The sequence below is a fragment of the Erythrolamprus reginae genome, chromosome 4 (genome assembly GCF_031021105.1).
Source record: "Erythrolamprus reginae isolate rEryReg1 chromosome 4, rEryReg1.hap1, whole genome shotgun sequence".
In the NCBI taxonomy this organism is placed as follows: Eukaryota; Metazoa; Chordata; class Lepidosauria; order Squamata; family Dipsadidae; genus Erythrolamprus; species Erythrolamprus reginae.
The window spans coordinates 96,888,096-96,900,784 of record NC_091953.1 but is presented as its reverse complement, the minus strand read 5'-3'; the positions used below and the strand labels follow the sequence as shown (position 1 = coordinate 96,900,784).

Here is a 12,689-nt window from a genome sequence, read left to right as displayed (position 1 = left end):
TTTCTCTGTCAATTATCAGTATGCTTTTTATGGCAGGGGAAAAGCTCTTTCTAGGCACAATGGAGTAAAGTAAAAATGGTAGTGTTGCCTGGTTACATTTTATCACTTGGGAATTAATGCTCCACAGGGCTCAGTCTGCATTAGATTCCAAAGGGATTTCTTAATAATTTATTAGTGATGTATGCTCAGGTGGAAATGATATTTGTTACACATTAGCTATCATACAAGTGTTTATAATAACTGATTCATATTAATATTAATTCATATCAATAATTGAAATTACTACTTTTAAAATAAAAATATAAACATTATATGGGTTCAGTATGAGTTTTTAACATATTTTATTTTAAAGGCTTCAGAAATGGAGTTTTTAATGATCCATGTTTCTACAAAAGACAATTTTCATTTTAAAATCTTTGAATTGATGTAACTAATGCAAATACATTTAACAAGATCAGTCTAACTTGGGTGTCAAATTTGCTGCTTATGGGCTGGATGTACCACATGCTGGCCATGCCCACCCCGGTTTAGCAAAGGCAGAAAAATTGCGATACATCACACGACAACAACATGACATAATGAGTTTGACACCCCTGGTTTAAGTGCTTGGGTCAGCAAAAGATTTACCATATTCTAGGACACTATTCCAAATATTGTAGGTAAAAATTTTGTAGGAAACTAATTTTGCATGTCTCTCAGTTTTTGTCTCTTTAATAAGGGGACTAGAATTTATTTATTTGGCTCATGTGCCACTCCATTTCTGAACACCCTAGCAATTTACATAACAACATAAAATTAAAACGTAAAGATCAGTAGTATAAGTGTAACAGCAAGAATGCTCTTTACTCTGCCTTGAATCCTTCGGGATCGGGTGGCAAAGAAGTCAAATACAGTGGAACCCCGACATAAGAGCTGCTCTACTTAAGAGCAACTCGAGATAAGAGCTGGGAGGGGAGAGATATTTTTGTTCTACTTACAAGCCCAAATTCGAGATACAAGCGCCAAGGAGCTGTCTCCTGAAGCCAAACGCTAACTTCCGCGTTCGGCTTCAGGAGACAGCTGCGAAGCGGCGCGCATGTTTTAAAAGGTTGCAGCCGGCCTGGGGGACTCGGGGGGGTGCTTGCAGCTTTCTTTCTTGCTCTTTTTCTTTCTCTCTTTTACCTTCCCTTCCTCTATTTCTTCTTTTCTTTCTCCTTCCCACCTTCTTCCCTCCCTCCCTCCTTTCACTCATTCCTCTCTTACTCTCCCCTTTCATAAGTTTCCTTGCTTCCTTCCTCTGTTCCTGTCCCCCCTTTCTTTCTTTCTTTCTTTCTTTCTTTCTTTCTTTCTTTCTTGCTCTTTTTCTTTCTCTCTTTTACCTTCCCTTCCTCTATTTCTTCTTTTCTTTCTCCTTCCCACCTTCTTCCCTCCCTCCCTCCCTTCACTCATTCCTCTCTTACTCTCCCCTTTCATAAGTTTCCTTGCTTCCTTCCTCTGTTCCTGTCCCTTCCCTCTTTCCTTCCTTCCTTCCTTCCCACCCTCCGTCCATTCATTCACCCATTCCTCTCTTGATCGCTTAAAGCCGGTCCCTGGTGCAAAAAGGGTTGGGGACCTCTGTCCTACAGGATTGGGTGGCAGAGAAGTTGAACATATGTAAATTTAAAAGTTTAAGAAAGTTTACAAGTTAAGTGAAAGAAACTTCATTATTCATTTATATGTACATGTACATTTCTTCATTAAAAACATGTCTTTCTGCATAATTTAGACTAACTTTGTGAGTTTTTTGAGGGCTGGAACCAATTAAAATTATTTACATTAATTCCTACGGGGAAAAGTCGTTCGAGATAAGAGCTGCTCGACTTAAGAGCCCAGGTCCGGAACGAATTAAACTCGTATCTCGAGGTACCACTGTAAATAAATACTGTGAGTCACCATGCCTTTTTGTGTAGTGACTTGTTTGTAGTTTTTTGATAATATCATAGTCTCTGTGTGCGAGGGAGCAGTCCTAGAGATTGGGGAACCATCATTTAGAAGGCTCAAGGAAGGGTCCCTGCAGATGACATTCCTTCAGATTTATAACTCTGAACAAGAGATGCAGTTTGAACATAGAAAAGATGGTCTGGGCAATATCCAGTCACTCATTTATATAGGTAGCAATCCTTGAGCAATCACTCAACGATCAAATGATCAAACCTAAATTATCATATTTTGTATACATTATGTGGAGGTGTGACCTCTCAAGGGAAGGGTCTAATGCTGGTGAAAGTTGAAAAGAAAGAGAAGATGACCAGCAACAAGATGGATGACCAGCATTGTGATAGCAGGAAGTGCACCCAGTGAGAGGCTATTGCCTCCGGGGGGGGGGCAGGGGGGGTAGTAAGTTTATGCACTATTTATTGACTATTTAATAATTTTTTATTGTTCTTTCTTCTCTAGTGCCTTAGTATGATCCTTAATTACTTTTAAAATAGGAAATAATTAAATAGCATTTTTTTACCCATAAACGCTTTAATCATTTTAATCATTATCTAGAACTGAACTTTTGTAGCAATTTAAAGAAAGTTGAGCTATTTGCTTAATCTGTTATCATACTGAACCTTGTGGGTTCAATACAAAACCTTAAAATGTTACTATACTCCTCAACAAATAATGTTGTTTATCATTTGTCCTTTTTGTGGCTATTCAAATAATGTGACCTTAATCACCTGAAAAGAGTCCAAGCACCTATTTGAAAACTTATCTTGGTCGATAAGCCACTCCCACCCAGTCAGTCACATGACCTTTAAGCCACCCCGGTCACATGAATATCAAGCCACTCCCACCTGGTCACGTGGCCGGCAAGCCACTCCTACCCAGTCACATGTCCATCAAGCCACATCCACACAATATGCCACACCAACAGTGTGATAGTAAAAATGTTTGCAGCCCTTCACTGAGTGCACCATTGGAAGACCAGGTTAGAGACAATCTATCTATGTAGTCACTATGAATCCGTGCTGGCTTGATGGCACTAATAAATAAATCCAGGCTTTGTAAGTGATAACCAGCACCTTCCTTTTTTACCTAGAAACTGACTAGCACCAATGCAACAACTACAACTGGTGTACTTCTTTGATGTGGAAATGCATTCTGTGGGTTTCTGTTTCTAACTGAATAAGTTTGGCTTCATAGTAAGGTGTTGTACAGGGTTGTGAGCCGCCTAGCATCCCTTGGGAGTTGGGCATCATAAAAGTTTAAACAAACAAACAAACAAACAAACAAATGTGGAACAAGCAGGAAGCATTCTCTCTGCCAATTCATCCTTTTGTAGTCAGCAATCCAGAAGCAATACAAAGGGCAAATGTACAGTAATCCTTTATTTATTTATTTCATTTATTTGTTCTATTTATATCCTGCTGCAATCCAAGCTCCTTTTAGCAATTTACATAATATAGTATAGAAGCTAAAACACCCACAATATAAATATACAGTACCACAATTCAAAATAAACCCTGCGGTGGATCAAGAATCACAGGCAGAAATAACAGGAAGTTGGGCATTCAAATAAAAGATGGCTAAAATTTACTTGTGCAATTAGACAGGTGCTTTAGAGCAGAATAGCTGAAACTGACTAGTATTTTTAGCTGGAACTGGAAATGCAGGGAAATGGTCAAATAAGTAGCAAAGGTTTGGTTTATGGTTCTCCATTTTCTGGAGAGTACACAGGGAAAGGTAGGGTGCTGCATCAAAAAATAAATATCTCATGGATACCATTTCAAAGTCGAATAGATATATATTTATTCAAATATACCCTTTCTTGAAATACAGCTGGTTTGCTTTCTATCCCTCTATCTTCTTGAAAGTTGGGGAATAAATTAATTTCCCTTCAGAAAACAGGGTCAGCATGGTTTGGGGAGAAAGTGACAAGTATGAAAGGAACTAAGGAAAACAAAGTATTAATGGAGAGGACAAATGTAGGAGATACATGGCTACAGTCAAGGCCATCTAGTGACCAGGGGAATTCCTTCCCAACTCTGCTCACATCTATAATAGGTCAACTGGTCTTGTTTCTAAGAAAATGGGTTGACAAAGATAGGAGAGAACTAGAATGTCAGAACTGTCATCATATGCTTGCGGTTTGCATCTGCTAGCTGCCAATCTGCCATGAACTATGAGAGAACGCTATTCAGGGCAGGGGGAAGCCAACTACTCATTGTATATTCCGGACATATCAGCTGAAGATCAAAATACTGGGAATGGAATGCAACAACTCACCAACAAGCCCGCCATTGAAGGGACAGTTCCCAAAACAATTTATTCAAATATAGTTGGATAATAAGAGACCAGGTAGAGGGAGGAACACCAGAGGAACTGTCCACGGAGAGGGGAGGCATACAAATCCAATAAATAAATAAACTGAACGGGGAAAGTTAACTGGGAAAATTTACTGCGCAAACTTCAGTTTGGGTTTTACTATATTGAAATCCACTTGGCCTTTAGTAAAGTAAACATTTCACACCAAATGAAAGTGAGAGTCATTCTTAATTAAAGGACCAAGAAGTAGGAGGAGTCGTAGGACTGACATAGTATTGGTTTCAAGGAGAAAATAGTTCTTAGTCCAATCCTTTACTGATGACTCAATAGATGCTTGAGCTAAGGACTGGATGAAGTCAATGTTGTGCAATTAAGGGAAATGTTGAGAATATCAGAAAGTAGAGGTAGGCCTACAGAACAGCTTAAAGAGAATTGTGTTTATAGGACAGCTCTCAACCCAAAGCAGTTATTGATCACAGATTTAGGTGTGAAAACTACTTTGCTTCCATTAGAAGCACAACCATAAATCAAAATGGCACTCTTAGGCTCTGAAAACAGTATATTTTCTCTAGGGGTTGTATAATTGAATAATAACTTTATCTTTTTTCACAAGCTATCTTAGCAATTTCGCTTTTGAGACTTCTATGTATTGTGTAAAGTTATATATCTAATTCCAAGGAAATGTGAAGACCATAAGCTTCCTGGGCAACATCAAATTCTACTAAGAATTCAGGTCAGGGACTCCTTCCTTGTTTCCTAGCAACTTAGGATAGTGGGGCTTTTTCTGTTTGAATGAAATCATTCAGCAACCGAGACCAGGATCATTTGCACGGCCTAAGGCAATATTTTGCATACACTTGGGAAGAAGCTCTGTAACATAACACATTCCTGCCTGTTTATAAGAAGAGGGCTCTGCCTTTTGAATCAGATTGAACCAACATTACTTCAGCCTCCTTTAACGTGAAGAATAGGATTAGAATTCGGCTTTTATTACTGCTTTGTTGGTTGTCAAGGTGAGACATTTATCTTCAAACCATGTACTTTCCTAGTTACTGAATTTGGTAAATCAAAACTGTATTCAGGTAAAGACTTCCGCGTCCTATTGATCTAACTGAAGCAAAGATTTCAAAACATTTCTTGGTTACTAATGCAAATAAAATAGAATGGGGCAAGCCTTTTTCTATTGTATTTAATTAGGAATACTGCCAAATGTTGCTTATTGTTTCCATTTATATAGTATAGGAAACAGCCTTTATTTTTTTGAGCTTAATCAGGATTGATGTAATTTTAAAAATGATGTATGCATGTGCCCTCTAAGAAAATTGATGCATTGTTGACCACGGTAATATTGTAAATAATCTGTAAAGGATCTGCATAAATTTTTAATGTTTTAAAATGTGGGTCCTCTAGAATTGCAGCTTTTCAACATTATTTTGCTTATTTTATTTATAATTATGCAAAGCAGACACTGAATTTTCAATTTAAATTTCTAAAATTTCTTGTGTTCACTAATTTTGTTTATGATCAACATTATGTGAATTACGTATTGGAATCTTTGTTTAATTTCTTTAAATAAACGAGTGCTTATTCAGATAATAAAATCAAATCATACTTTGGCTAAATGCCCAGATCACATTATACTGTAATTTGTTTGTTTAGTTTTCACTTAGCATGATATTGAAACCAGGTCTTATTGCTTGCATGTTATTGATGATGGTTTAACTTGCTGTCTGACAGATTTCCTGGAAAAACTTAAGCAGAAATTCCAGGATATTAGATAGGGTCCGAAATATGAAACACATGGCTAAATAAAAAACTTTATTGCATATTAGAATGAAGTCATAAAGGAATCGGTTGAGCTTTATTGCTTTTTCTTCCTGTTACTTTTGGAAAACTGAGATTGAAAACTAGCCTTGAGATTGAATTGTTGTTAATCATTTATATAATTGATTTGTCTTCTTTTGTAAATACTGGCTGTTGTTTAGGTTCTTACTATGTGAACCACACCACTGCAGGAAGCTATCAGATATGCGCTATAAAAGTCCAGAAGATTGTGAGAGTGTTATGTATACTACTGTCTAGATTTTACCCTCCCAAATTAGTAGCCCTATTCTATAATGACTTGTTCAAAATATAATTAAAATAATAAATAGATATGATATATGAAAACAGCTTATGTTTTAGCATTCACAAGGAGTTTCTGAGGAAAAAAATCTTTTGCAACACAGTTCTGAGAATTTTTAAATTGTACCTATGCCTTTCTGATGTGCTGTGCCAAATTAGACCATTTAGCATTGCTACTATGGGAAGATTGAAACTGTACATTTTTATTATAGAATACAAAAAAAAAAATCTGAATCGTGAAAATAGAATAGTATTGGATTTGTTGAAAGGATAGCATCTTACCAGGATTTGTAAATTTTATTTTAGATTAATATAAGAGGGTAGTTTGGGAATGAAAATTGGAGAATGCTCTACTCCTAAAAGAATTTAGGGCTTTAAGGCGATACAATGTTTGTTGCAAACAAAGATAAAACAGTAGTTAGGTTGATTTTTATATTTGCTTATCAACAGGGAATACCAGGATACCATAGAATAGATTATCATGACTTCTCCCTTTTCTTGTAGATTGCTTTCATGGACCTTAAATTCATTGTGGTTCCTTGATCACAAATACATAATCTTCACATACTCAATTTTATAAGACTAAAAAACTAGCATAATACAGCATAAACTCTGCTAGTTCACTCAAGGTAATAATATCACTTTGTACTACTTCTTGCAATACTAGTATGATGTTTAGGCAATTGCTTTTTCTTTTCTCTTAATTCTGATAAACCAACATGGATGATGGATAATCATCATATCTTTACCACTTCTACTGAATCCAATGTAAACTATCTCTGCCAATAATAATGATGATTATGATAATGATGTTAAATAATAATAATAATAATACGATCCAAAGTGCAGACTCTGTAAAGAAACAGATGAAACAATCGATCACATACTCAAGTGCTGCAAAAAGATCCCACAGACTGACTACAAGCATAGACATGATGCTGTGGCACAGATGATCCACTGGAACTTGTGCCAGAACTACCATTTACCAGTGGCAAAGAACTGGTGGGATCATAAGCCCGAAAAAGTGGTCGAAAATGAGCAAGCAAAACTACTGTGGGACTTCTGACTTCAGACTGACCGAATTCTGAAGCATAACACACCAGACATCCTGACTGTGGAGAAAAAGAAAGTATGGATCATCGGCACTGCAATCCCAGGGGACAGCAGAATTGAGGAGAAGCAGCTAGAGAAATTAGTGAAATACAAAGATCTAAAAATCGAGCTGCAACGATTCTGGCATAAGCCAGTGAAAGTGGTCCCAGTGTCAAAGGATCTCAGCGGACATTTGAAAACCATTGGAATTGACAAAATTTCCATCTGTCAATTCCAAAAGGCCGCTTTACTGGGATCAGCAAACATAATTCGCTGCAACATCATCATCATCATCATTATTATTATTATTATTATTATTATTATTATTATTATTATTATTATACCATTTAATTCTATATATATATATGCCATATGTGTACATACATATTACACACAATCAAACAAAAATGTACATTATCTACAGTGGTGGGCTCCTACGGGTACGGTCAGGTACACAGTACCAGTAGCAAAATTTTGATTTTGATTTTTTCCCCTTCTGGGCCCTGGGTATGTTTTTCCTATCCCAGTAAATGAGGTTGAATGTGTATAATTTTAGAAGAGCTGTGCGTGCATGTGTGTACATACACTTTATATAGTAGATAATCAGGATGGGCTACTGCCCAGCAGTGTTCCCTCTAATTTTTTTTTTTGGGGGGGGGGGGGCGGAAAAGTATAGTGTCTGAGCGGCAGTCCCTTCGGGACTGGGCAGCACAGAAATAATAAACAAACAAACAAACAAACAAATAAACAAATAAAAAACCCACCCTGTTTTGCCTCAGAGAGTTTCAAAATAAAATACTGTACTGTGTGTCTATAACAGTGAGCTCATAATAGGGCAACTCTATCAATATCAAAATGCCACTTAAATAGTTGAGCTAGTTTCAAACTAGATTTTGATTTTCTTTCTCTCTTCCTTACTCCCATTCTTTTTCTTTCTCTTTTCCTTCCTCTCTTTTTTCTATCTGTTTCTCTCTCTTCCTCTCTTCCTCTCTCTCTCCTTCCCTCTCACTCTTTCCCTCTCGGCTTCTGGGCAGGTTTGGAAAACTCTGAGTTGATGATGATTTTTAAGTGAGCGATTGCTCACTGCTCAGCTTAGAGGGAACTATGCTGCCCAGATGGGGGGGGTAGCGCAGTGGGGTAGCGAAAATGGAGCTCCACCCCAGAACACCCAATTTGCATTGAAAGATGTTGAAACAAAATGCATAAGCCATGTACACAGTGCGGTAGTAAAACTTTTGGTAGCCCCTCACTGATTATCTACTATATAAATTGTATGTATATGTACACACACACACACACATGCAACCACAGCTCTACTAAAATTATACACATTCAACCTCATTTACTGCAATGGGAAAAACATAGCCAGAACCCAGAAGAGGGGGGGGGGGGTTCATATTTTTTCTACTGGTTCTGCATACTTGACCAAAAATTTTCTACTGGTTCTGCGTACTTGACTGTACCCATAGGAGCCCATCACTGGGGAAGAGGGAAAGTTAAGAAAGTGAAGGTGCCCACCAAGACAGCATTTCAAGGTCACTCTCTGATGAGAAGAATGCAGCTGCAAAAGCCAGCTTAGAATCAGAGCGTCCGTTTCTAAAGCATCTTCTTTGAAATTGATTGGACAGTGGGGGACCAGCAATGGGAAGTGCTTAAGTGGGGAAAAATGTTTCACTTGGCATTTTGGCACACAAATTTCAGTTCTGGCTTTGCGCTACTGTATTTCACTTGGCTTCTAGTAAACCATACCTTTGATGTTGATGGTGCTAAGGATTGTTTTTCCTTAGAAGCCTAAGGTAAGGCAGGTGTGACATTTGGAGAAAAAGTGTTAGTGGGAACTCCGATTGCTTTCAGTAAATGCTTCCATGAGACCTGGGTTTTACTTGCATGAGTGGGGGAAGCATTAATTAATTAATTAATTAATTAATTAATTAATTATTTAGATTTGTATGCCGCCCCTCTCCGCAGACTCGGGGCGGCTCACAACAAAGTGAAAAACAATTTATAACAAATCTAAATTTCTACTAAAAACATTTTAAAAACCCCATTTTCTAAACACACATACATACACACATACCATTCATAAATTGTATATGCCCGGGGGAGATGTCTCAGTTCCCCCATGCCTGACGACACAGGTGGGTCTTAAGGAGCTTACGAAAGGCAAGGAGAGTAGGGGCAGTTCTAATCTCCGGGGGGAGTTGGTTCCAGAGGGTCGGGGCCGCCACAGAGAAAGCTCTTCCCCTGGGGCCCGCCAACCGACATTATTTAGTTGACGGGACCCGGAGAAGGCCCACTCTGTGGGACCTAATCGGTCGCTGGGATTCGTGCGGCAGCAGGCGGTCTCGGAGATATTCTGGTCCAGTGCCATGAAAGGCTTTAAAGGTCATAACCAACACTTTGAATTGTGACCGGAAGTTGATCGGCAACCAATGCAGACTGCGGAGTGTTGGTGAAACATGGGCATACCTAGGTAGGCCCATGACTGCTCTCGCAGCTGCATTCTGCACGATCTGAAGTTACCAAACACTTTTCAAAGGTAGCCCCATGTAGAGAGCATTACAGTAGTCGAACCTCGAGGTGATGAGGGCATGAGTGACTGTGAGCAGTGAGTCCCGGTCCAGATAGGGTCGCAACTGGTGCACCAGGCGAACCTGGGCAAACGCCCCCCTTGCCACAGCTGAAAGATGGTTCTCTAATGTTAGCTGTGGATCGAGGAGGACGCCCAAGTTGCGGACCCTCTCTTAGGGGGTCAATAATTCCCCCCAGGGTAATGGAAGGACAGATGGAATTGTCCTTGGGAGGCAAAACCCACAGCCACTCCGTCTTATCCGGGTTGAGTTTGAGTCTGTTGGCACCCATCCAGGCCCCAACAGCCTCCAGACACCGGAACATCACTTCCACTGCTTCATTGACTGGACATGGGGTGGAGATGTAAAGCTGGGTATCATCAGCGTACTGATGATACCTCACCCCATGCCCTTGGATGATCTCACCCAGCGGTTTCATGTAGATATTGAATAGCAGGGGGGAGAGGACCGACCCCTGAGGCACCCCACAAGGGAGAGACCTCGGAGTCGACCTCTGACCCCCCACTAACACCGACTGCGACCGACCGGAGAGGTAGGAGGAGAACCACTGAAGAACAGTGCCTCCCACCCCCAACCCCTCCAGCCGGTGCAGAAGGATACCATGGTCGATGGTATCGAAAGCCGCTGAGAGGTCAAGAAGCACCAGGACAGAGGATAAACCCCTGTCCCAGGCCCGCCAGAGATCATCCATCAACGCGACCAAAGCAGTTTCCGTGCTGTAACCGGGCCTGAAACCCGACTGCTGGGAACCTAGATAATCGGCTTCTTCCAAGGATCGCTGGAGCTGGAGTGCCACCACCTTCTCGACAACCTTCCCCATAAAGGGAAGGTTGGAGACTGGCCGGTAGTTATTAAGTACGGCTGGGTCCAGGGAAGGCTTCTTGAGGAGGGGGCGCACGAGCGCCTTTTTATAGGATGATGGAAAGGATCCCCTCCCCAAGGAAGCGTTGATAATCTCCTGGACCCAGCTCCGTGTCACCTCTCTGCTGGCCGAAACCAGTCAGGAGGGACACGGATCCAGTAGACAGGTGGCGGAACTCACAGCTCCAATGGCCTTGTCCATTTCATCAGGTGTCACCAGATCAAACTCTTCCCAGACAGGTGGACAAGTACGGGCCCCAGTCACCTCAACTGACTCGTTGTCAGCCAACTCTGTTTTCCAATTGGAGTCGAGGTCCGCCCGGATCTGAGCGATTTTGTCAGCGAAAAACGTGTTAAAATCCTCGGCACTACTCTGCAAGGGCTCCCCAACTCCCCCCTGATTAAGAAGGGAGCGGGTCACCCTAAACAGAGCGGCCGGGCGGGATTCCGCTGATGCAATCAAGGCGGCATGGTACGCGCATCTTGCTGCCTTGAGCGCCACTTTGTAAGTCTTAATAAACGCTCTTACAAGTGTTCGATCAGATTCAGACTTACTCTTCCTCCATCGCTTCTCTAGACGTCTCTTCTGGCGTTTCAACTCCTGGAGCTCCTCGTTGAACCATGGAGCTCTACGGGGTCTAGCGCCATGGAGAGGTCGCAAAGGCGCAATCCGATCAAGAGCCTCCGCTGCAGCCTTGTTCCAGGCTTCTGCAAGAGACTCCGCGGAACTGTGGATGAGTGCATCTGGAATAACCCCAAGCGCTGTCTGAAAGCCCTCTGGGTCCATCAGACGTCTGGGGCGGAACATCTTGATTGGTTCCGCCTCCCTGCGGGGAAGGATTGGAGCCAGGAAGTCAAGCCGTAGTAGAAAATGGTCTGACCATGACAAAGGCAACACTTCTAAGCCCCTTAGTCTCAGACCATTGCTCAATTGCTCAGAGAGGAATACCATGTCGGGTGCGTTTCCTCCCTCGTGAGTCGGACCCTGTACTACTTGAGTCAGGTCCATGGTTGCCATGGTGGCCATGACCTCCTGTGCCAGTCCAGAGGCTTCGCTGAGTGACGGCAGATTGAAGTCCCCCAAGACAATAAGTCTGGGGAACTCCACCGCCAACCCGGCTACCTCCTCGAGCAGCACAGGCAGGGCTTTTGACACGCAGCTGGGAGGCAGGTATGTGAGAAACAAGCCCACCTGAACCCCTAAGTCCAACTTCATCAAGAGAGACTCACAACCCGCAATCTCTGGAGCAATGAGTCCACGTAGGCAAAGGCACTCCCTGGCTATAATAGCCACTCCTCCCCCCCTTCCCTGGGGTCGAGGTTGATGCCATATCTGAAACCCAGCTGGGCAAATTTCAGAGAGAGGAACTCCTCCCTCTGGGCCCAGCCAGGTTTCAGTAACACATGCCAGGTCGGCCTCCTCATCCAGGATTAAGTCCCGGATGAGGAGAGCTTTATTTACCACCGACCTGGCATTAAGCAGCAGCAACCTGAGCCCAGGGCCAGAATTACACTCATCACCAGTACCCAAGATTGAGCTCACAGAGCCAGAACAAGGGACCGTTATTAAGCAACAGTCCCTCGTTCCCCTGGAACGGCTAACCCTGTGGCCCCCGCCATATCTGCCTCTCCCCAGCAACACCGGAATATTAAGCGAGAGAAATTAAGATGTCTCTACTTACATGTGTTTACTTATAAAATTAATTCAGTGATGAGCATTGGTTTAGCATTATGGTGCAATAAATATTA

At 41.6% G+C, this 12,689-nt stretch overlaps 1 protein-coding gene across 3 annotated transcripts in view; it reads left to right on the top strand.

Moving 5' to 3' along the window:
* The window catches only part of CRACDL (CRACD like), a 79,199-nt gene that overhangs the window by 7,265 nt on the left and 59,245 nt on the right, over positions 1–12,689 (top strand). The window contains exon 1 of one of the 3 annotated variants that reach the window (XM_070750976.1): positions 7,006–7,025. The exons of the other annotated variants lie outside the window; for them this stretch is intronic. The gene's annotated coding sequence lies outside the window, so the exon portion shown is untranslated. Of the gene's footprint in view, positions 1–7,005; positions 7,026–12,689 lie in introns of those variants that run through there. 3 annotated transcript variants of the gene reach the window in all.